The sequence below is a fragment of the Notolepis coatsorum genome, assembly GCF_963971535.1.
Source record: "Notolepis coatsorum genome assembly, chromosome: 13".
Lineage (NCBI taxonomy): Eukaryota > Metazoa > Chordata > Actinopteri > Aulopiformes > Paralepididae > Notolepis > Notolepis coatsorum.
The window spans coordinates 39,600,223-39,624,749 of NC_140177.1; the positions used below are offsets into that span (position 1 = coordinate 39,600,223).

The 24,527-nt window shown below is 43.2% G+C and overlaps 1 protein-coding gene across 3 annotated transcripts in view; it reads left to right on the forward strand.

Moving 5' to 3' along the window:
- Positions 1-3,488: 3,488 nt before the first annotated feature.
- Positions 3,489-24,527, forward strand: part of LOC311239687 (ceramide synthase 2-like) — a 149,170-nt gene continuing 128,131 nt past the window's right edge. The window contains exon 1 of one of the 3 annotated variants that reach the window (XM_084328092.1): positions 3,489-3,624. The gene's annotated coding sequence lies outside the window, so the exon portion shown is untranslated. Of the gene's footprint in view, positions 3,625-3,870; positions 3,910-24,527 lie in introns of those variants that run through there. The other 2 variants (XM_084328091.1, XM_084328093.1) reach the window with 2 other exon arrangements.

Below are 24,527 nucleotides of genomic sequence, written 5' to 3' on the forward strand. Positions count from 1 at the left end.
ACAGGGGAGGGGGGAGGGGAGGTACAGGTATGGGCAGGGTCATAGAAGAAGACAAAAATATAGGTAATAAAATAATATCTGAATAGAAAAATAGTCGCAACAGTTGTGATTGGAGGATCAAGAAAAGAGGGCAGGGTTTGAGATAGGTCTATTGTATTAGTGTGAACGGCCAGCCAAGCTGGTGACAACGCCGGAGCTGTGAGCTGGATTCGAACGTCTCCGGTGTTGGTGACGAACGCAATCTCCGCTACGCCACCTGACTGCAGGAAAATAAACATTGTAAACAATACAATGAACTCTGATTATAAAAAATATGAGAAAAAAATAAACATTGTGTTAACATAAAAGTGTAAACATTATAATCTGAAAAGTGTCCTCACCACTTCTCAAAACAAATTGACAGTCTTGCACAGACACTCTAAGTAAAGAGTGACACGCCTAACAGAGTGTCTGTGAACCAAAAACTCATCACTGGTCAAGAAAGCTCACCAGCGCCTCTTCTTCCTGAGGAGACTGAGGAAAGCTCACCTGTCTCTTCTTCCTGGGGAGACTCATTCCATTGCAGTTTGCACGGCCTCCTCAGCGTGCCTCTCTGCGGACCTATATATTTTATGCATAGCGTGGGATTTGGGAATCTCAAATACAAACCGGGATTGGAATAAAAAACGCATTTATATTAAACAATACAGAATATACAGCACTTCTTGGGGTCTGTAAGGTAAGCACTTATTCCCTCCCCCCTGAACATTTATGGAGATGTATGGGCTTTTTAAGTCAGTGATAAAAGTGTCTTTCAAGGATAAGTGAGCTCCTGCACTGATTATTATAGTTCAATATTCAATATTTGATCACCAAAACCCCCCAAAAAGCATAAAAAGGGGGGCCCCCGCCCGAAAAGGGCCATTGAAAATCGTGCTTACGCGCGCTCGGTTAATATATACACACAAGTATAGTGCCCTTTTCAGCCTTTGAGCACCTGCCCGTCTAAAGTCCTGTGCACGTCCCTGGAGCACAGCACCAGTCTCACCTGTTCCCAAGGACACCGGTCAAGAGCCAGGTAACACCAGTGTCGACGTGCCTGCTGGTACTGAAGGACTGTCACAGTCCAGGTCTGGACGGATCCTTAAGCCAGTTGTCAGACTGGACTTGTGAGTTGACATGATGTCACACTCATGGCCTTTCAGGGGGGGGAAATGAGGGAAAAGAGTTCCAGATGGTAACGTTAACCACATAACGAAATGTTAAAAGAGTTCCAGAATGTAAACCACATAACCACATAACAAATGTCAAAAGAGTTCCGGAATGTAAACTGTTGTGATTTAATAATCATTTGCTACTCTGAATGTTGAATATTGTTTATTGATGTTATAGAAGAATAGCACTGTTTCCACTTTACAGGATGTTCCTATTGATTGCTAGATATAGCCTTGTTAATACAGAAAGTGTATTTGTTTACGTTAACAAAGGAAGTAAAAATTAAAAGGGGGAGATGTCAGAGTATTAGAGTCATTACGGTAACCTGCCGTACGTCAGTGTGGTAACACTGGGTTTTACGACGTTAGACCGACTTACGTACTGACTGCATGTGGCTCGCTTGTGTGTATGCTCAACAACGTTATATAAAGTATTACCTCAACAAAGATACTAGACTGGACATTCCGTGTTTATTACAGTGGCCAATCAGAGGAACCCGGAAAATGAGCGCCGTTGTAGAAGGCATAGAGGCATCCTTGGATTGCTTTGAAATACCGGGACAAAATTATGGCAGAGTTGTCTGATCCTGGATGCGTGAATACTTTCCCCAAGGCAGTTGTCCTTCCGCGTTCGGTTTACGCGGCCTGATTGGCCACTGACGCTTCTCTCAACGCCCAATCGCGTTACTCCTAACGCTCGCTCCTAACTTTCAGAACTTCTCTCAGTTCCACAAGTCCATCACATCAGCTACCTACCTGGCTGCATCAATATACTACTAACTATCAACTAACTCGCTACCGCCGTGCATCAATATACTAACTAACTAGCACATCAATGCACTAACTACTACCGCCATGCATCGCTATACTGCTACCGCCGTGCATCAATATACTAACTAGCACATCAATGCACTAACAACTACCGCCGTGCATCGCTATACTGCTACCGCCGTGCATCAATATACTAACTATTGATGTGATGTCGATTGATATGAATAGCTAGTTACGTTAATATAGAGAGATGAAAACAATACGTTATTTATATTGATGTGATGTCGATTGATATGAATAGCTAGTTACGTTAATATAGAGAGATGAAAACAATACGTTATTTATATTGATGTGATGTCGATTGATATGGTAGCAGTATAGCGATACACGGCGGTAGTAGTTAGTGCATTGATGTGATAGTTAGTATATTGATGCACGGCGGTAGCAGTATAGCGATGCACGGCGGTAGTAGTTAGTGCATTGATGTGCTAGTTAGTTAGTATATTGATGCACGGCGTTAGCGAGTTAGTTGATAGTTAGTAGTATATTGATGCAGGTAGGTAGCTGATGTGATGGACTTGTGGAACTGAGAGAAGTTCTGAAAGTTAGGAGCGAGCGTTAGGAGTAACGCGATTGGGCGTTGAGAGAAGCGTCAGTGGCCAATCAGGCCGCGTAAACCGAACGCGGAAGGACAACTGCCTTGGGGAAAGTATTCACGCATCCTGGATCACAAAAAATGGGTGTTGAGTTTATGTGTTAATATGATAGTATGTAACTGCTTAACTGTTTCCACAAGAGGGTGCTGTAGGCGCAAGGAGACGTAGCTATTGTAACTGACGTCAGGTAAGAAGGTATATAAGGGATTGTTCCCTCCCCCTCGATCTCTTCCTCATCTACCTCTCACAGAGGGAGAAGGTCTCATGGTGCATATACAATGTGAAATAAACCATGCCGATTAAAGGCTAAAGAAGGACCTTGTCGTCATGAACCCATTATTGTTGCTCCCCAGGTGACTCTGTCAACAATGGGATTTAAAAATCTGATCGAATCAGATAGGGATTAAAAGTTTTGAACTCCTGGGCCCTGGGGATAGAAGCTCCTTTCAATATGAATTGAAAATGGGGGACCCTGATGTAAACAAGACAAACGTCTTTCTCTGGTCTGCATCCCCTTAACAATTGTGTGTATTGAGCCGTACTGTATTGTACCCATTCTGCAATCTGTTAAATAAAGTTTTCATTCATTCATTCATTCATTCTTCATTCATTCCAGTTTAATCACCTGTATATTATAACTATTGCACTTTACTGTTACATTTGCACTCTGGCTGGATGCCAAACTTATTTTCGTTGTACTGTACTTGTGCTGTATGATGACAATACATTTATCTAATCTAATCTAATAATCAACAAACAAAAAAAAAGTTGTTTGTCTATAGGGTTGTGTCGTCACGCTGCTAACTCTGTGACGCTGTAACCCTGCAGTAAACACGCCTCCTCACCGGAGCCGCTCAGTCTGCATCCTCTCTGTTCGCCCGTGGCTCCCGACAGAACAGGGGACTGTGGATCTGAACTTATTCATGGCTGGAGGCTATTCAACCTGTTGCTGAAGAGGAGAATACAATTCTGTTTTTTTCCTCGGTTTTCCCACCATCAGTCAGGTGAGTTGCTGTTCGATTTTTCTTTTGATTCTCTGCATTTCTTCTCGATTTAGATTAGATGTAGTTTAGATTAGATTAATCTCATCCAACAACACATCACAACACTGTTGGAATGGAATCTTGCAACATATTCTACACGTTCAAATGACTGGCTGGTTCTTAAAGTCCCTCCTGTTTGCTCTGAACTAGTAAAGATTGTTCTTTACTTTGATGCTTCCAACACCTGGAATGTCCTCCAACTGACTCTGAAGCTGAAGGTTCTTCCTTCTTTTGCTCCATTTAAAAGTATGATCTCTGACCATTGTGTGTTGACTTGTAACTGTCTTAGCTGATTGTTCTTTATTGTTTATTCTTATTTATTGTGCCTATATGTTTGGAATTGCTGATAAACTGTGTCTTGTTTTGTAAGCTCGTCGTCTCGCGCTGTAAATGAGGATAACATCAGTGTTTACGAGTTGAAAGGTTTTTAATTAAATGAAAACACTCGGACCCAGAATCACTCACCTTTTTTCGGTGAGACACCCCAGGTGAATAGGCAAAAAAAAATTGAATAGATATCACTATGAAACTTTCCGTTTGTTATGTACATAACAACTTAGAAAAAATTTATTGCAAGTTTTCTGAGATCTTATGTTTATATGCAAAATAGGCGTTACCTCATTAAATATGCACTAATTTGCATATGACGTTTGGGTATAAATACCAACATTGGATGATGCCAAATTTTTTTAAATGGTTTCATTGACACATAACACAGTGAACCTTTTACAGAAGGGATTGTGCATGGATATGTCTTTTTATCATCCCACGAATCAATCAAATCAATTTTCGCCATGTTTTTTGGTCTAAATGTACTATAAATCAGGCTATGAATGATATATCAACAAACCCCTCTGTAAAAAGATGCAGGGTATATATAGGAAGAAATGTGGAAAGTATGGTGTGTGTAGTGGTACATTGTCTACCCTTGCGTGTAAGAAAAACACATAATTTTTTTTTTTGGGAAAACGCCTTCAAAGTTCTGTATTGTAAAATGCCATACATTTATTTTTTTAAGGGGGGACAGCACCCCCTAATAGAAAAAAAAACTTTAATAGATATCACTATGAAACTTTCCCAGTTTGTTATGTACATATAAACTAAGAAAAAATATATTACAAGTTTTCTGAATCTTATGTTTATATATGCAAATGAGGCACTTCTCCATTAAATATGTGCAAAAAATTTTATGGATGCAATCAGGCAAAATGAAGTCAAATAACAACTAAATGTGTGTTATTGACATTTTATTGTCAGTAGTTTCATAGAAGACATGTTTAGGAAGCAAAATATAACAAAATCTCAATATCGTCGAAAAAAGGCAATTTTGGGGGGACTGTCTCGCCTTAAACAGCTATTTACAAACACAATACCTAATCAAACCATTAGTAATTGACAACCTAAACACATGCCTGATAACTGAATAATAATAATAATGATGTTATTGAACTGAACACACAGGCTACAAACAGTGTAGTAACAGTGTAGTACAGTGTAGTACCCCCTAATAGGCAAAACAATATTTGAATACAGGGAGCGAAATTAACTTTTTGACTCACCGGCCAGTGGCGGGTAGATGGGAAGAATCTACCCGCCAAGCATATTTCTTACCTGCCAAATTTTGTTTGATTAAAAAAAAAATATATATATTTTATATAAAAAATTTCTTTTTAAATAAAATATATATTATATAATCATACTTGTAGTTGTATTATCTGCGAGACATCGCCACCACGCAATAAGTCAAAATGCTCGCTATCTGCAAACAGCTCCACTGTCTGTGTGTATACTTGAGTAGCCTCCAGCTCCAGCAAGGATTCTCCGGCCCTGCAGCTAGACCCTATATTCAGCTAGACCCTACATTCAGCATGCAAGGATTCTCCGGCGATGCAGCTGGACCCTATTGGTAGGGATGGGAATCGAAAACCGGTTCCCGTTGGGAACCGGTTCCTAATTGGCCGATGCCTGGAACCGTGTGGCTCCTGTGACTTTCGATTCCCTTAACGCTGCCAGGTTTTTCCTACAGTTGCGCGCGTTAGCATGTAGCCATGGCAGACTCTATTTGATTCCTTAAGGGCTCGAAATTGCCTGGCTTTTGGTCATATGCTCCCGAAATGCTCCCGCTGTTTGGCTACTTCTATGTGCAGTGAAAACTACTTGAATGCTTTCATTGATTTAGTTTAGGGTGAGCTAAAATTAGCCGCGGAGCTATCGCTAGCTAACGTGAGCTAACGCTATTTAATCAAGCTCACAAAGAGAGATAAACAGCTGACAGCGGATAGTACAGGTACAAATACAATAAAACAGCGGGTGGGGACTGTTCTGTAAACATTAGGGGTGCACCGATATGAAAATTGGCCACCGATACCGATACCGATTGTTCAACTAACACAATCGGCCGATACCGATACCGATACCGATAATTGTGGCAAAAAATAAGTATTTTTAATTTTTTTTAATGTTTTTTTTAATTTTTTTTTTAATTTTTTTTAATTTTTTTTAATGAAACTACTGTATATTTGTATGTGTGTTTGTATTTGTAGGCCTCTTTACTTACTTAAAAAAGGAAACATCAAGAAATATGTTTATGGTATCACTGATCCCTCTCCCAGTATCGTCTGGCGGCCTGCAGAGGGATACTATTTTCTCAACCAGAGCTTTCAACCAATGCAATGGAACCATTCTGGCGGCCTGCAGCGGGATACTATTCTCTCAACCAGAGCTTTCAACCAATGCAATGGAACCATTTTGATTGACAGTCGATTCGGCCAATTACGCCACACCGCTAGCACCCACCTCCTGCTTACCACCAAGCGAATATTCATTTTTCTACTTCGGGGCATGCCGCCATTGATCTGCTTGTGAGAATGCGAGTCAAACTCAGAACCACAACAAGCTAATAAGTTAGCTGCCCGGCAGTGCCCGCCGACCAGCGCGCTCCACAGGATGGCCAAACGAGACACAATGATTTTACTGCAACAAATGTTATAATAAAACAAAGCCTTTCTATACATTTGTCTGGTTGAAAACTTTATTAACAGATTGCAGAATGTGTAGTTGGGTACGGAATGAGCAACGGAATGTAACCGAGCTATGCACGGCTTGCTTGCTATCTTCGGGTAAATACTATGCTGATGTAATTGAACGTGTAACTAACTATAATAACGTTAATGCCACAAAACGAATGTTTGTGTCATTTTAACAGCAGATACTTTCTTAAATGCCATCCTCCCGACAGAGCGGTGTTGATGGGGAGCTCTGATGGATTCGCTTGGTTGTGTTATTACATTAGCATTGAACAGCTAACCGAAAGCTAGGGTTAACTAATGTTAAAGGTTTAGCCATAACGTTACGTTGGCTAAAGTTGGGGCTATTCTTAATCCAGTAATAATGGCTGCAGACCTGCAAGCAAAGTACAGCAAGTTGGCAAAGGAGTATTCCAACGTAAATCACATTTTCACCAGTAACGTTAGTCGTCTGCCTCCCGGCTATGAACGGACTCGGAGTAATGCCTTGCTGCTATGGGTAATAATAATATGCTGATGTTATTGTCCGTGTAACACTAACTATATAACGTTAATGCCACAAAACGAATGCCTTGTTAATCATAAATAGTAACTTTGATGCAGTAGCTTGTGTGTGTGGGGCGGACGGCGGGCGTTGTGCAGGTAGGTCGCGAGTGAATTTTTTTTTTGTCTTGACGCTACACAAATGGATGGTTAGTTATCGGCGACTGCTATCGGCACATTTGAGCTTATCGGCCGATAGGCCGATAGCAGTCAACAAGGCACTTATCGGCCGATACCGATACCCGACCGATATATCGGTGCACCCCTAGTAAACATTGTACTCTTTAGTTCACATATAATAAGAGCCGGATTGTTTATTTACTAAGTCCGTCAGACAGGAAGTACCATGGTGCAACATACAAATGTGTCCGTGTAGCAACACAAGCCAATACCTACAGGACAGGGGCCCGGGGAGGGAGCTCTGTGTGTCTGTGTGTGTGTGTGTGTGTGTGTGAGACAGAAGTCAGAGGAATAACGACTGTTATTCAATAGATTAAATTAGTTTAAGAATAAAAAAATAAATACATTTTAAGAGAATCTCAAATACATTATTTTATTTAAGTGTAGGCTATAGTTAATGTTTATTTTTTACAGTTTTTGTATTTTTCTGACATGGTAAATGGCTGCTTTTTTATATAGCGCTTTTATCCAAAGCGCTTTACAATTTGTTCCTTACATTTTACCCAATCACTCACACATTCACACAACGACGGCGCAGGCAACCATGCAAGGTGCCAACCTGCTCATCGGGAGCAGTTAGGGGTTAAGTGTCTTGCTCAAGGACACATCGACACGCTGCCCGGGAGGAGCGGGAATCGAACCGGGAACCTCCGGATTGCCAGACGACTGCTCTACCTCCCGAGCCACTGTCGCCCCTGACATGGGGGCTCAACAATAAATGACAATCAGAAATGTCAAGTTGCATGTTGTTATTCTAACCAGCTTAGTTCTGTTGCATTTCCAATTTATTTATTTAAATTATAAATTGATCAGGTATCGATAAGAGAATCGATAAAGAATCGAATCGATAAGCAGAATCGATAATGGAATCGTATCGATAAAATCCTATCAATTCCCATCCCTACCTATTGGTATAACGTTACGGTTATTTTGTCAAATCACATTCAACATGCCCTCAGCTAGAATACGCATTCAATCAATGTTATAAGACATTGATATCAGGAGCTATCTGTAGCTACTGCTAGCCCGGTAGATAACGTTAAGACAATTTAGTTTACTGGGACAGATAGATCTAACAGGAGCTAGCTAACATGAGCTAGCTAACGAGGGAACGGAGGTATTATGCACTCGAGTCGACTATTGCTGGAACATTTGTTGATATCAGCAGCTATCAGTAGCTAGCCAGCTAGATACCGTTAGACAATGCCTCGTCATGTATTAAACTAAAAGTGAATAGTTGACTGGGTCATTGTTTAAACAGTAACGGTAGCTCATGGAGGTCCGATCTAAACTAGAGCAGACTGCCCGCATATTGCAATGGTGGCGTTTCAGGAAGTAAACAAGCCAAATGAGAGCTTCCGATTGGTCATTTGCTTTCTTTCTCATGAAACCAGTCACGTCACTCTACTGTGATTGGACCGTTGACTTGAGTGCAATGTGGGACTTGTAGTTTTTTAACGATCTCGCGGCGGAGACAAAAAAAGACGAGAGAGGCTATAATCTGTACTCGCACAATCAGAATAAGAGTATCGTTATGAACTACACGCCACACGGCGGGCAGCCCTCTAAGTGTCAAGCGCCAAAGGTAAAAACTGAGCGCCCCTGGCGGGCGGCGGGCTTTCGTTTCGGTCCCTGTTTGAATAGATATCACTATGAAACTTTCCCAGTTTGTTATGTACATATAAACTAAGAAAAAATATATTGCAAATTTCCTGAATCTTATGTTTATATATGCAAATGAGGCACTTCACCATTAAATATGTGCACAAAATTTTATGGATGCAATCAGGCAAAATGAAGTCAAATAAACAACTAAATGTGTGTTATTGACATTTTATTGTCAGTAGTTTCATAGAAGACATGTTTAGGAAGCAAAATATAACAAAATCTCAATATCGTCGAAAAAAGGCAATTTGGGGGGGCTGTCTCGCCTTAAACAGCTATTTACAAACACAATACCTAATCAAACCATTAGTAATTGACAACCTAAACACATGCCTGATAACTGAATAATAATAATAATGATGTTATTGAACTGAACACACAGGCTACAAACAGTGTAGTAACAGTGTAGTACAGTGTAGTACCCCCTAATAGGCAAACGAATATTTGAATAGATATCACTATGAAACTTTCCCAGTTTGTTATGTACATATAAACTAAGAAAAAATATATTGCAAGTTTTCTGAATTGTATGTGTATATATGCAAATGAGGCACTTCCCCATTAAATATGTGCACATTTATGGAGCAATAAGGCAAAATTAAGTAAAAAGTTTGGCATCTAGGACGTGCTGGTATATAGAGACACTTTTAATCTTTTAATCTCTCTCTCTCTCTCTCTCTCTCTCTCTCTCTCTCTCTCTCTCTCTCTCGCGTGCGCTCTCTCTTGCTCACTCGCTTTCTGTTTCTCTCTGGCACTCCCCCCTTTCCTCTGTCCCCTCTTTAATTATACCCCCCTCTCTCAATTCAATTCAAGGTAGAAAGGTACAGGTGCACCTTTAATTACTGTAGAACTGGATATTCTGGCGACCAGGGTGCAGGAAGTACAGTACAGTACTCTGTGTGGCATGAACTGAACATCTGATGTCTGTCCCTCATGTCTCTCTATCTGACTGTCTCTGTGTCTGTCCCTGTCTCTCTATCTGACTGTCTCTGTGTCTGTCCCTGTCTCTCTATCTGACTGTCTCTGTGTCTGTCCCTGTCTCTCTATCTGACTGTCTCTGTGTCTGTCCCTGTCTCTCTATCTGACTGTCTCTGTGTCTGTCCCTGTCTCTCTATCTGACTGTCTCTGTGTCTGTCCCTGTCTCTCTATCTGACTGTCTCTGTGTCTGTCCCTGTCTCTCTATCTGACTGTCTCTGTGTCTGTCCCTGTCTCTCTATCTGACTGTCTCTGTGTCTGTCCCTGTCTCCATCGATGTGTCTGTCCATTAGGGATGGGTACCGAATTCGGTACTTTTAAAGGTACTTACCGAAACACGTCGGTACTACCGAGTATCGATTCACGTGAGATACCGTTTTACACTTTTTTTTTCATGTCAACGTTCACACGCACAATATACGCTTACTTAGGATTTGACTTGATTCAACAACAAAGCAGTCGGGGCAATGGCAAGCCGAAAACTGTCGAAAATGTGGTTATTTGAAGTTTGGATTTTTTTTTTTTTTACAACTGAAGTAGGTAGATTACATTTTTAGAGACTAAAGCACAGAAAAAAGGTACCGTTGGGTACCGGTATCGATTCACAGGTACCGGTACCGTATCGGTTCAAATGTGAACGGTACCCATCCCTACTGTCCATGTCTCCATCTATTTTTTTTTTTGATCCACTTTTTCTCCCATTTTTCTATATTTTCTCCCATCCCAATTTCGTATCATCCAATTCAACCCTCCCCTGTCATGGACGCTGTTTCTTGCCTCCCACAAGCCGGCTCCGGTACTTGAGGTAAATCTTTTCACCTGCACAGCTCGATCTCTCAGTGGCGAGGAGTAACGCGTGGGAGGCTCACGCTGCCCCCGACACTTCCTGATTCTACTGCGCAGGCGCACCAACCGACCTGTAGGAGTCGCTGTCCACAACGCCCGATCCCCACCCATCAGTTTCCCACCCCCTAATACGGCCAATGTGTATTAGTACGGACGACCAGCTAAACTGAAAGCAAATGTGGAGTGCTGGGCTCGAACTGACGAGCCCAGCGTCTCCAGCATTTCGTGGCGAGCACCTTGCCCACTACGCCACGTAGCCGCCCCTCCATGTCTCCATCTCTGTGTCTGTCCATGTCTCCATCTCTGTGTCTGTCCCTGTCTCCATCTCTGTCTCCGTCTCTCTATCTGTCTCTGTGTCTGTTCATGTCTCCATCTCAGTTTCTGTCCCTGTATTTATTGTACTGCTGTGTACTGTGTGTCATCAAGGTTATGTCGTTTATATGTGTTTATGTGTGTGTACTGCTGTGTACTGTGTCATCAAGGTTATGTAGTCTATGTGTTTATGTTAGGGCTGACCTTTGAATTTTTTTTTGGAATTCGAAGCTTCGGGGCCGAGATTCGAATTTAATTCGAAGCTTCGAGATAAAAAATAAAAATAAGAATTATAATTTTTGTTTTGTTTTATGGTGTGGGACTTGTACATCACTTTGTTCAACTTTGTCAGTGCTGTAAAGTTTAAACCTTTTTAAATCTTAGACAAACAAAACACTTTGCTTTCATGAAAATTTGTAAGCCGTCATTTGAGGCTTTATAAAAGCAGCACAATGAACACAAATCTGTCAGTGCCGAGTCCGACCTCATCTTAAATAACAAACAGCATTGCTTGTTGTAGTTAACAAAGAGAGGCAGAGTTGATTTTGCACCCAAAAAATATATATATCATATATATATTTTTTTAATAATCGAATTTTATTTTCATATTCGAATCCCATGTCCATCGAACGAAGCTTCGAAGTATTTAAGACAGCCCTAGTTTATGTTTGTGTACTGCTGTGTACTGTGTGTCATCAAGGTTATGTAATTCATGTGTTTATGTGTTTGTACTGCTGTGTTCTGTGTGTCATCAAGGTTATATAGTTTACGTGTTTATGTGTACTGCTGTGTTCTGAGTGTCATTTTTTATCGTTGTGTATAGTGTGTGCTATTGTGTATTGTTGTATATCATTGTGTATAATGTGTGTTATTGTGTATTGTTGTATAGTCAAGTCAAGAGTTTTATTTGTCACGGCATACAAGCATACAGTGAAATGCGGGTGGTCATGCCCGCAGCGAATGCGATTGTGCAATAATACAAGTAATAAAAATAAGAACGAGACATAACAGGTATAATGTACATAAACACAATAACACACACTATACACAACGATATATCATTTCATTGTGTCATATCATATCACAATCATCATATCACAATCATTGTGTATACTGTGTGTTCAGGGCACGAAATTAACTTTTTGACTCACCGGCCAGTGGCGGGTAGATTTTTCCCATCTACCCGCCACTGGCCGGTGAGTCAAAAAGTAAAAAAAAAGTTAAAAGCATATTTCTTACCAGCCAATTTTTTTTATTTTTTTTTTAATTAAATTTAAATATATTATATAATCATACTTGTAGTTGTATTATCTGCGAGACATCGCCACCAAGTTTCAAGTTTCAAGTTTCAAGTTTCTTTAATAGTTGTCATACAGAAGTACAGAATACTTTCATACAAAATGCTTCTTACTGTTACGCTCCAGAGACTGTGCTAGACAAGATAGTATCAAATAACATAGTATAGCATGTAAATTAGAAGTAGAAAATGAGGTCACAGTGTTCAGTATAGACATATGTACAATGTTCGATGCAGAATAGACGTAACTGAGTTACCATATAATATACAATACTATGCAGTGTACTAATGTACAATACTATATAGTGCACTGCAAAGCAGAAATGGGATGAGGTACAATTTAGGTACAATTTACAGTAAGGTGTACGAGTTGTAGTGCAATCCTTCATCAATAAATATAAAGTGTGGGGAGTGGGTGCTACAGTGTGTTTGTTTAAAGTGAGTGTGTGCTATAAAGTGTGGGGAGTGGGTGCTACAGTGTGTTTGTTTAAAGTGAGTGTGTGCGTGTGGATGTGTGTGCTATGTGCGTTTGATGGTTGTTGTGTAGTGTTCATTGTTCGTTGAGCAGCCTGATGGCCTGGGGATAGAAGCTTCTTCTGAGTCTTTCTGTGCTCGCCTTGAGACTCCGGTATCGCTTGCCTGACCGCAGCAGTTCAAAGAGGCAGTTGTTCGGGTGACTGGAGTCTTTAATGATTCTCTTAGCCTTGCCCCTGCACCGCTTGTTGTAAATGTTCTGGAGGGTGGGGAGCCCCCCTCCAATTGTGCGTTCGGCTGAACGTGTCACTCTTTGTAGTCTGCTTCGGTCTTGTGCAGTGCTATTCCCAAACCAGGAGGTGATGTTGCCAGTCAGGATGCTCTCTATTGTACATGAGTAGAAGTTCTTAAGGATCTTCTGACTGACTTGGAACTTCCTTAGGCGCCTGAGGAAGTAGAGGCGTTGTCGTGCCTTCTTCACAACACTGTCAATGTGTGTGGTCAATGTCAAGTCCTCGGATATGTAGGCTCCGAGGTACTTAAAGCTGTTCACTCTCTCAACCGGTGCCCCGTCGATGCTGAGGGGGCTGTAGTCCTTGACCCCCGACCTCCTGAAGTCCACAATCATCTCCTTTGTTTTGCTGACGTTCAGGGAGAGGCTGTTTTCCTGGCACCATCCCGCCAGGACCTTGACCTCTTCCAGGTAGGCCCTCTCGTCGTTGGCAGAGATCAGGCCCACCACCACTGTGTCGTCAGCAAATTTGATGATTGTGTTGCTACTCCGCTGAGCCACACAGTCGTGTGTGTACAGGGAGTAGAGGAGGGGACTCAGAACACAGCCCTGGGGCAGGGCTGTACGTTAACTTTTTTTGCACATAGCACTGGTGCTACAGAGGTTGATAGTTTTGTAGCACAGGCCAAAATCTTGTAGCACGAGTATAAAACGTCTCTAAAATCTCTAAAAACAACCACAAGTAGTGCAGTTCATTACTTAAATAGGTATGTGACTGGCAAGGGACATGAATCTTGCATACAGGGCACACAAAATCCAAACTTTAACAAGAAATGCTTTTAGACAAATTCTTTCTTTATTTGCCCATAATGTAAAACAAAAAGAACAAGGACATAACCATATAACCGATATGAAGCAGTCCGAGACCAGGCAGCGCTGGTGTGGACTCAGATTACAGGGAAAGCTAGAAACCAACCTAGAAACACCTAGAAACCAACATAACAAATAGATATAATGCATACAAACACCTGTACATATTTGTGGAACCAAATAAATAAATGTATTATTATTATTATTATTATTATTATTATTATTATTATTATTATTATTATTATTATTATTATTATAATTATTCGTGTGTGTGTGCGTGCGTGTGTGTGTGTGTGTGCACTGCACACGTGTCACAGTTCCAGCATCATGTCTGCTGGCCACTTTTTCAGATCCACACACACACACACACACACACACACACACACACACACACACACACACACACACACACACTATTGCATTAATCAGAACTAAGTACAAGGAACTCTGCATGAATGAAAAGGGCTTTATAAATAAAATGAATTATTATTATTATTACCTTATTTGCATATTGTCTCGTTATTACATTTACATTTACATTTAGTCATTTAGCTGACGCTTTTATCCAAAGCGACTTACAAGTTCTGTACGACAAGCCATCAGGAAGGGCACAACTCTATCAGCTGAGTAACAATGTTCATCAAAGTGTTGAGTGCTACAGTGTAGGTTAGTTTATTAGGACAAGTGCATGACAGTATGGTTAGTTAGGGTTAGGGTTAGGGTTTTTTTTTTTTTTTTAATTCAGATAATGGTTGAAGAAGTGCGTCTTTAGTCGACGGCGAAAGATTGGACGTGTTTCGGCTGTCCTAACTGGGGTGGGTAGTTCATTCCACCATTGTGGGGCAAGGACTGAGAATAGGCGACTTCTCTTTGATGACCCTCCCGGAGCTTGGATAGGAGTAGGTCTGAGGCGGCCAGAAGATGCAGAGCGTAGGGGTCTTGAGGGTGTGTAGTTAGAGACCATTGACCGGAGGTAGGCGGGAGCAGTTCCCTTTGCCGCACGGTATGCTAGGTCGAGGGCCTTGAAGCGGATTCGTGCAGCAATGGGGAGCCAGTGCAGGTCCCTAAGAAGTGGGGTGACATGGGCCGACTTCGGTAGGTTTGAGATCAGGCGGGCCGCTGCGTTCTGAATGAGTTGAAGAGGCTTAGTGGCAGTGGCCGGGAGGCCAGCGAGCAGTGCGTTGCAGTAGTCGAGGCGGGAGATGACTGTTGATTGGACGAGGAGTTGGGTGGCTTCTTTTGTCAGGAAGGGGCGGATCCTTCTGACGTTGCTCAGGAGGAATCGGCAGGTTCTGGTTGTCGCTGCGATGTGAGCAGAGAAGTTCAACTGGTCGTCGAGGACAACACCAAGGTTCTTGGCGGTCGGGGACGCGGTCACAGCTGCATTCTCGACTGTGATGGAAAGGTCGGTCAGGGGGGAGGATTTGGCCGGCAGGTGGAGCAATTCTGTTTTGCTTAGGTTCAGTTTGAGGTGGTTGGTCGTCATCCAGGCGGAGATGTCGGACAGACAGGCCGAGATCCGCTCAGAGACGTGGATATCTGAGGGAGGGAAGGAGAGGAAGAGTTGAGTATCGTCGGCATAACAGTGGTAGGAGAAGCCATGAGACGTGATAATGTTACCCAGTGATTTAGTGTAGAGGGAGAAGAGAAGGGGTCCTAAAACCGAGCCCTGGGGGACACCCGTCCGCAGGGGGCGGGTGGCCGACAGGGTCCCTCTCCATGACACTTGGTAGGAGCGGTCATTGAGGTATGATGACAACCATGTCAGCGCAGAGCCAGCCACTCCCATTCCTGCGAGGGCCGCGAGGAGGATCTGGTGGTTGACTGTGTCGAAGGCTGCAGATAGATCTAGGAGAATCAGGACAGAGGAGAGGCCTTTCGCTTTTGCTAAGTGAAGTGCCTCTGTGACCGCAATGAGGGCTGTCTCTGTGGAGTGACCAGTCCTGAAGCCTGACTGATTAGGGTCTAGGAGGTCATTCTGTAAGAGATAAGCAGTAAGTTGGTTGGATACAGCACGTTCAAGTGTTTTAGAAAGGAAGGAGAGAAGAGAGACAGGACGGTAGTTGCCTATGACGGTAGGGTTCAGGGATGGTTTTTTTATGAGGGGCGTGACTCTGGCTTGTTTTAGGGAGGTGGGGACCACCCCCGAGTTGAGTGAGGAGTTGATGGTTGCAGTTAGGAATGGGAGGATGTCTGGTGCTATGGTCTGGAGGAGTGGGGAAGGTAGCCGGTCCAGCTGGCATGTAGTCGGACGGTTCGACGTTACCAGTGTCAGGGTCTCGGCTTCTGTAATGGGAGAGAAAGATGACAGAGTGAAGGATGAGGTTCTCGATTCAGCATTTGGAATGGGTGGGGGTTGGGAGAAGGAGCTGCGGATGTTCTCCACTTTTTCCTCAAAGAAGATCGCAAAGTCTTCGGCAGAGAAAGATGAGGGAGGGGGGGGGTGGGGGGGGAGTGAGGAGGGAGGACATGGTAGCATGCAGTTTGCGAAGATTCTTGGCAGAGGCCTCGATCCTATGGTGAAAGAAAGAAGCTTTGGCATTAGTAATGGTTTTGGAGAATGTTAACAAGAGGTTGTGATATGTGTCGATGTCAGCAGTGAGGCGTGACTTTCTATACTTCCTTTCAGCTGCTCTCAGGACCTGTCTTTGTTCTCTCACTGGATCTGTCAGCCATGGACTGGGTGGGGAACGGCGGGCAGGTTTCTCAACGAGGGGACAGAGCTTGTCGAAGGAGGTTGCAAGGGCTGAGAGGAGGGTGGAGGTTGCCATCTCTGTGGAGAGAGCAGAGAAGGTGTCACTCAAAGGTAGAGTGGATAGTATGTCAGAGGAGAGGGTGGAGGGGGATAGGGAGGGCAGGTTGCGTCTGAGTGAGACGGTTTGAGTTGGGGTGAAGACCTTTCGGTTAAGCATGAGAGTTAGTGAGAAGGATATGAAGGAATGGTCAGATACATGTAGGGGAGTTACCGTGGTGTTAATGATACTGGAGTTACGGGAAAATATGAGATCCAAGGAGTTGCCTGCTTTGTGGGTGGGAGGCATGGCAGTGGGAGTCAGGTCAAATGATTGTAGGAGGGAGACTACTATGACTGACTGAGATGAGTCAGGCAGGTTGAAGTCGCCCAATAGAAGGAGAGGGGTACCATCTTCCGGTAAGGAGCTTAGAAGCATGTCCAGCTCATCTGTGAAGTGATCGAGCGGACCTGGAGGGCGGTAGAGTGTAACAATGGTGAGATTGAAAGGATTAGAGACAGATACTGCATGATATTCAAAAGAGGAGAGTGACAGTGCTGGGAGGGGTGTTAAGTTTGTAGTCCATGAAGGAGATGTCATGAGGCCAGTGCCTCCACCCCGCCTGGAAGGTCGAGGTGTGTGAGTGAAGTTATAGTTTGTAGATAATGCTGCAGGTGTTGATGAGTTATTGGGGGTTATCCAGGTCTCAGTTAGAGCCAGGAGCTGCAGATTTTGACTATGGGCGTAGGCAGTAATGAAGTCAGCTTTCTTGACTGCTGATTGACAATTCCATAGGCCTCCCTGTACTGTGACAGGCGTATTAGTGGCTGTAGGAGGGTAGGATAGATTAGCCGGGTTGCTAGCAAACTGCCGTGGGTGGGTTGAATCTGTTCTGGGGGAGCAGATTGTGGATATGAGACACATTGTGGTGTCAAGAGTGGCAGGGAGGAAGTAGAGAAATAGCAGAGTGGGAGGGAAAGGGAGATTTTTCAGAGTGGAGTGTAAGATAGGATTATGATGTACTTAGCACTGGGTGGATCCCTGGATCCCTCTGCAGAAAACTCCAGGAAAACTCCTCTTTGTCCCTCTTCGTTTCTCGACGCTTCGCTGACGCTAAGCCAGCAGGCCTTTAAATCCCTATCACTAATTAGTGCTTTCTAACACCTGGCCCTTAATGGGTCACTTAAGGAAACAAAATGGCCGCTTTAAACACGCCCCTTAATCAAGTCAGCTGGTCAGGTCAGCAATCAAGTCTCAGTTTAAAGATATTACTAAATGACTTAAAATGTCTTACCCTGATGCAGTGTAAGTCTCTCAGTGAATGAGCTGTCCTTCCACAACAGAATGTAGTACAGAGTGATTCCAGGAGAGGCTGAGGTTCTGCTTTTAAGCAGTGACAGGGCTCTGAGATCACACTCAGTACACAAGTGCTGTCTTTAAGCAGGAAGCAGCTTTTAATGGGTCACTTAAGGAAACAAAATGGCCGCTTTAAACACGCCCCTTAATTAAGTCAGCTGGTCAGGTCAGCAATCAAGTCTCAGTTTAAAGATATTACTAAATGACTTAAAATGTCTTACCCTGATGCAGTGTAAGTCTCTCAGTGAATGAGCTGTCCTTCCACAACAGAATGTAGTACAGAGTGATTCCAGGAGAGGCTGAGGTTCTGCTTTTAAGCAGTGACAGGGCTCTGAGATCACACTCAGTACACAAGTGCTGTCTTTAAGCAGGAAGCAGCTTTTAATGGGTCACTTAAGGAAACAAAATGGCCGCTTTAAACACGCCCCTTAATTAAGTCAGCTGGTCAGGTCAGCAATCAAGTCTCAGTTTAAAGATATTACTAAATGACTTAAAATGTCTTACCCTGATGCAGTGTAAGTCTCTCAGTGAATGAGCTGTCCTTCCACAACAGAATGTAGTACAGAGTGATTCCAGGAGAGGCTGAGGTTCTGCTTTTAAGCAGTGACAGGGCTCTGAGATCACACTCAGTACACAAGTGCTGTCTTTAAGCAGGAAGCAGCTTTTAATGGGTCACTTAAGGAAACAAAATGGCCGCTTTAAACACGCCCCTTAATTAAGTCAGCTGGTCAGGTCAGCAATCAAGTCTCAGTTTAAAGATATTACTAAATGACTTAAAATGTCTTACCCTGATGCAGTGTAAGTCTCTCAGTGAATGAGCTGTCCTTCCACAACAGAATGTAGTACAGAGTGATTCCAGGAGAGGCTGAGGTTCTGCTTTTAAGCAGTGACAGGGCTCTGAGATCACACTCAGTACACAAGTGCTGTCTTTAAGCAGGAAGCAGCTTTTAATGGGTCACTTAAGGAAACAAAATGGCCGCTTTAAACACGCCCCTTAATTAAGTCAGCTGGTCAGGTCAGCAATTAGATAGATAGATAGATTGATTGATAGATAATTAATACTTTATTGATCCCGGAGGGGAATTTAAGTAGCCATACGATGGAGTTCTTTTTACAGAGTAAAATTAGCGGCTTAAATTTAGTGAACAGCATTTCTTCCTTGGCGATGCAATATGCCACATTCATCTTAAACTTTACCTCACGGAGATCAGCATCATCCGCTCTGGTCGTCTGTTTACTCAGCGAGTGCAATAGGGTGCCGGCCCGCGCTCAGGAGTTTGTTTAGCGTTGAAGGCATCCCGGGCAAGAATGTGTCGATGGGACGTATTGTGTTTATTAATGTTATCCCTTTTTAGGATATTGTTACCCGCGAGTCAAGGGATTCTCTGATCGGATCTTTTCCGGAGTCTCCCGGCACCAGTGACAGAATAATAATAGCTGTGCTTCCTCATTAAAAAATATCCACGGAAAATCATTTTCCCACTCTGCGTTATATCTGTACATCTTGTTAATCTTCTCCTTTTGTCTCGTTTCTATTAACGGTGGTCCCTCTCGGGCTCGTTTGGGGTTTTGATCTTGTACTTCTTTTGTTGGATTTAATACCTTAAAAAAGCGCTTCATCTTGTCGAAGTCACTCAGTCAGTGTACATTGAGCTCGCAACTTAGTCGCGGGGATATTGTTCGCTAGGGATTATGGGATTTGGTGTTTGATTATGGACTCTACGCGAGACGGGACATTGTTTTTAATCGCACGAGACTACAAGTACCAAGTGGATAGCGTGGCGCTGTGGTCCATTCAATTTACCGTCACACTTTATTTTTTTTTGCTTGCTCCACGGGCCATCGCACCAGTGCTACTGAAGTCAATTCATTCATCGCACAGACTGACGTCAGTGTCGCACGTGCGACATATATGTCGCAATGTACAGGCCTGCCCTGGGGGGCCCCTATGTTGAGGGTGATGGATGAGGAGGTGCAGTTGCCTGCTCTCACCACCTGGGGTCTGCCCGTCAGGAAGTCCAAGACCCACTGGCAGAGGTCATAGTTCAAGCCCAGGTCCCTGAGCTTGGCTATGAGTTTGGAGGGGACTATGGTATTGAATGCCGAGCTGTAGTTGATGAATAGCATTCTCACATAGTTCCCCTTCCTCTTGTCCAGGTGTGATGCTGCTGTGTGCAGCACATGGGCTATGGCGTCCTCCGTGGACCTGTTGGGGCGGTATGCAAATTGCATGGGGTCGGTCCATGTTCATGGGGAGGGAGGAGCAGATGTAGCCCTTTACTAGCTTCTCAAAGCACTTCATGGCTATGGAGGTGAGAGCTACAGGGCGGTAGTCGTTGAGGCAAGCAGGCTTGGATTTTTTGGGTACAGGGATAATAGTGGACTTCTTCAGGCAGGTGGGGATGACAGCCTGTTCTAAGGACAGGTTAAATATGTCAGTGAATACCGGGGCCAGTTGGTCGGCACAGACTTTTAGGACGCGGCCGGGGATGCCGTCCGGTCCTGCTGCCTTCCTGATATTCACTTTTTTAAAGGTCCGCCTCACCTCATGCTCTGTTACCCTGAACACTGAGTCTCCATCAGCAGCAGACCCCCCCCCCCCCCCCCCCCCCCCCCCCCCATTGCCGTGGCTTGTGGGCTGGTGTTGTTATTACCAGCATCAAACCTCGCATAGAAGGTATTGAGGTCATTTGCTAAGGAGATGTCACTGTTCAGTTTGAGGGAGGTGCCTTTGTAGTCTGTCATCGTTTTGAGCCCCTGCCACATAGCTCTGGAGTCAGCCTGTGCAAACTGGAGTTCAGTTTTATCCCTGTAGCGCCGTTTTGCCTCTGTCACTGTCCTCCTTACGTTGTATCGCGCCACCTTGTGGTCATTCATGTTGCCTGCCACCAGGCCGTCGTTGTATGCTTTGGTGCGCGCTTTCAGAGCTTCACGGACGGATTTGTCTACCCAGGGTTTTTGATTTGGGTAAACTCTAATTGTGGTAGTGGGGATTGTTTCTTCCACCAAAGTACGAACAAAGTCCAGCACAAAGTCCACCACGCAACAAGTCAAAATGCTCGCTATCTGCAAACAGCTCCACTGTCTGTGTGTATACTCGAGTAGCCTCCAGCTCCAGCAAGGATTCTCCGGCGCTGCAGCTGCCCCTATACTCTACATTCAGCATGCAAGGATTCTCCGGCGCTGCAGCTGGACCCTATTCAGCATGCCCTCATGCGATGGAAGCCAGGGGCTCGAATACACATGTTATTATAAGACATTGATATCAGAAGCTATCTGTAGCTACTGCTAGATAACGTTAAGACAACGCCTCAGTGAACTATTTAGTTTACTGGGACATTTCGTAGTGACTAGTGAGCTAACGTGAGCTAACGTGAGCTACCTAGCCAACGGAGGTATTATGCACTAGACTATTGCTGGAGCATTTGTTGATATCAGGAGCTATCAGTAGCTAGCCGGCTGGATAACGTTACACAATGCCACATGTATTAAACTAAAAGTGAATAGTTGACTGGGTCATTTTGTAACGGTAGCTAACGTTAGCTCACGGAGGTCCCACTGACTAGACTAGCGTCACGGTGACTGTCCGAGGCAATAGCCTCTGTTTACATGGGTGCGGGAGGGGCAGGAGGAGTAGGAGGAGTAGGAGGAGCAGTGCGCTGCATGTCTGTGCTGAGACAGCGAGTGAGAACTCTGCTAAGAATTGGATCATGTTTTTCTATCAGTTTTCAGTAGGGATGCACCGAAAATTCGGCTACCGAAAATGATCGGCCGAAAATGGTTAAAAAGGCTCTTTCGGCTTTCGGCCGAAAGGGTTTTAGCACCGAAAATATATGACCGAAAGTCAAATAACGTGTTGTTGTGATGACATCATCAAAACACGACTACAGACATACCGGATTACCGGTAGCATGCGCAACATGTAACGTGAGCAGCTTGGCAGCTCTTCCTGCATTCTACAGCCTGTGATAACTAACTCCTCTTGGGAGTAGGGATGCCCCCCGAAACCCGGTTCTAAACTAAATTAGAAAAAACCGGAGTATTGATCAGCTCCGACGTTAACGGTACTGCTATCAGTAGTCTAGGAGCGGATTAGCTACGGAGCTAACAGTGTACCATCCATCTGCGACGCAACGGTGGCAGCAACAGTGGACACTGAGTAATGTTAACGTTATGACGAGTTCATACTACACTACACGTATGAACTCGACATAACGTTAACGTTACTCCGTTTAAATGAAGTGTTTAATTAGCAGCAATCTGTTGTTGAAAATGTATTATCGTTAAACCGGAAATGGAAATGCGAGGACAGTAGGTCGTCATCAATCGTTGTAGTCTTTTAGTCTTAACAGTCTGGAATTAATGTATGCATTCAAAAGTGCTGAATAAATGTTTTATGGGCCCATAATAGTGATTATTAATATTATTTAAGTTAAGTTTAGCCATAATCATGTCTTTTGCCATAAGCAGGTAGCTAAAAAAAAATCTATATATATATATTTATATTAATAATTTTCGGCCTTTCGGCATTCGGTTTTCGGCCAACTGTTTCCTATTTTCGGTATCGGTTTCGGCCAAGAATTTCCCATTCGGTGCATCCCTAGTTTTCACATGACTATTTGATTGCCTGCCACATGGTGGACAGACCTCTCAGTCTCACTCGCCAAACGTAAAATCTGCCCGCCAATGGCGCTTGGCGGGCTCTAATTTCGTGCCCTGTGTGTGTTATTGTGTATTGTTGTTTATCGTTGTGTATAGTGTGTGTTATTGTGTATTGTTGTATATCATTGTGTATACTGTGTGTTATTGTGTATTGTTGTATATTATTGTGTATACTGTGTGTTATTGTGTATTGTTGTATATCATTGTGTATAGTGTGTGTGTTATTGTGTATTTTTGTATATCGTTGTGTATAGTGTGTGTTATTGTGTATTGTTGTATAGTATATCATTGTGTATAGTGTGTGTTACTGTGTATTGTTCTATAGCATTGTGTATAGTGTGTGTTATTGTGTATCGTTGTATATTGTTGTGTATAGTGTGTTTTGTCTCATATGCCAAAGACAAATATACATTTTATGCAAATCTAATTGTGCTTTATTGGTGCATTCACTCACAATATTTTCACTCTCCCTCTATCTCTCCTTCTGTCTCTCGCCCTCTCTGTCTCTCTCTCCCCTCTGTGTCTCTCTCCCTATCTCCCTCTCTCTCTCTCTCTCTCTCTCTCTCTATCTCTCTCTCTCTCTCAATTTCAATTCAATTCAACTTTATTGACTTCATTCAAAATCCAAAATCAAATTCAAAATCCATGTCAATTCAACTTTATTGACATGGGAAATCAAATTCAAAATCCATGTCAATTCATAACATACGTTTACATTGCCAAAGCCAGTGTTAAAACATACGTTTACATTGCCAAAGCCAAGCCAAACAAAACAAAACAATCAAACAGAGAAATCAGAAGAAATCAGAACAGTACAGAAGGATTTTTTTGTGTGATTGTCTTTATGGTGGTTGTATTCCGTTGGATGTCCTTTTCTTGTCTGTGTTTTCACATTGTTGTATTTCTCCCAGTAGGTATTGGAGTTTTGAGTTATTTTCCATGTTTTCGAAGTCTCTTTGGGTGTTTTATGTCTTCTCTTGGGAGACAGGTCTGCCTATGGCGGCCTTTCTCGATGGCTAGGCTGTGCCGCTGAATCTGTACCTAGTCAAGGATCTTCTTAGTTTTGGATCAGTCACAGTGCTCAGGTATTCTGCCACTGTGTGTGTGTACTCTCTGTTTAGGGCCAAATAGCATTCCAATTTGCTCTGGTTTTGGGTTGATTCTTTCCAATGTGTCAGATAGATTTATTTTTGTTTTCTTATAATTTGGTTTAGTCCAGTGTGGTTTCTGTCTGATGGCTCTGCTTGTGTTTGTGAGCAGAGTCCCAGAACCATCTGGCTGAGTGGGCATCTCTCAAGGGTCTCTCTGTAGGTGAGGGCTATGTTGTGGAGTGTGTCTGGGTCACTTTCTTTTAGGTGATTATAGAATTGAAATGCTCTTTTTTGGATTTTGATAATTACTGGGTATCTTCCTAGTTCTGCTCTGCATGCATTATTTTGTATTTTCCGTTGGGTGCAGAGAATGGATTTGCTAAATTCTGCATGCGGAGTCTCAATTTGGTGTTTGTCCCATTTTGTGAAATCTTGGTTTGCAAGTGGGCCCCAGACCTCGCAACCATGCAGGGAAATGGGTTCTATGACGAAGTCTAATATTTTGAGCCAGATTTTAATTGGATGTCTAGCTTGATGTTCCTTTTGATAGCATAAAAAGTAGGGATGCTCGATATTGTTTTTTTTACCTATACCGATATTGTC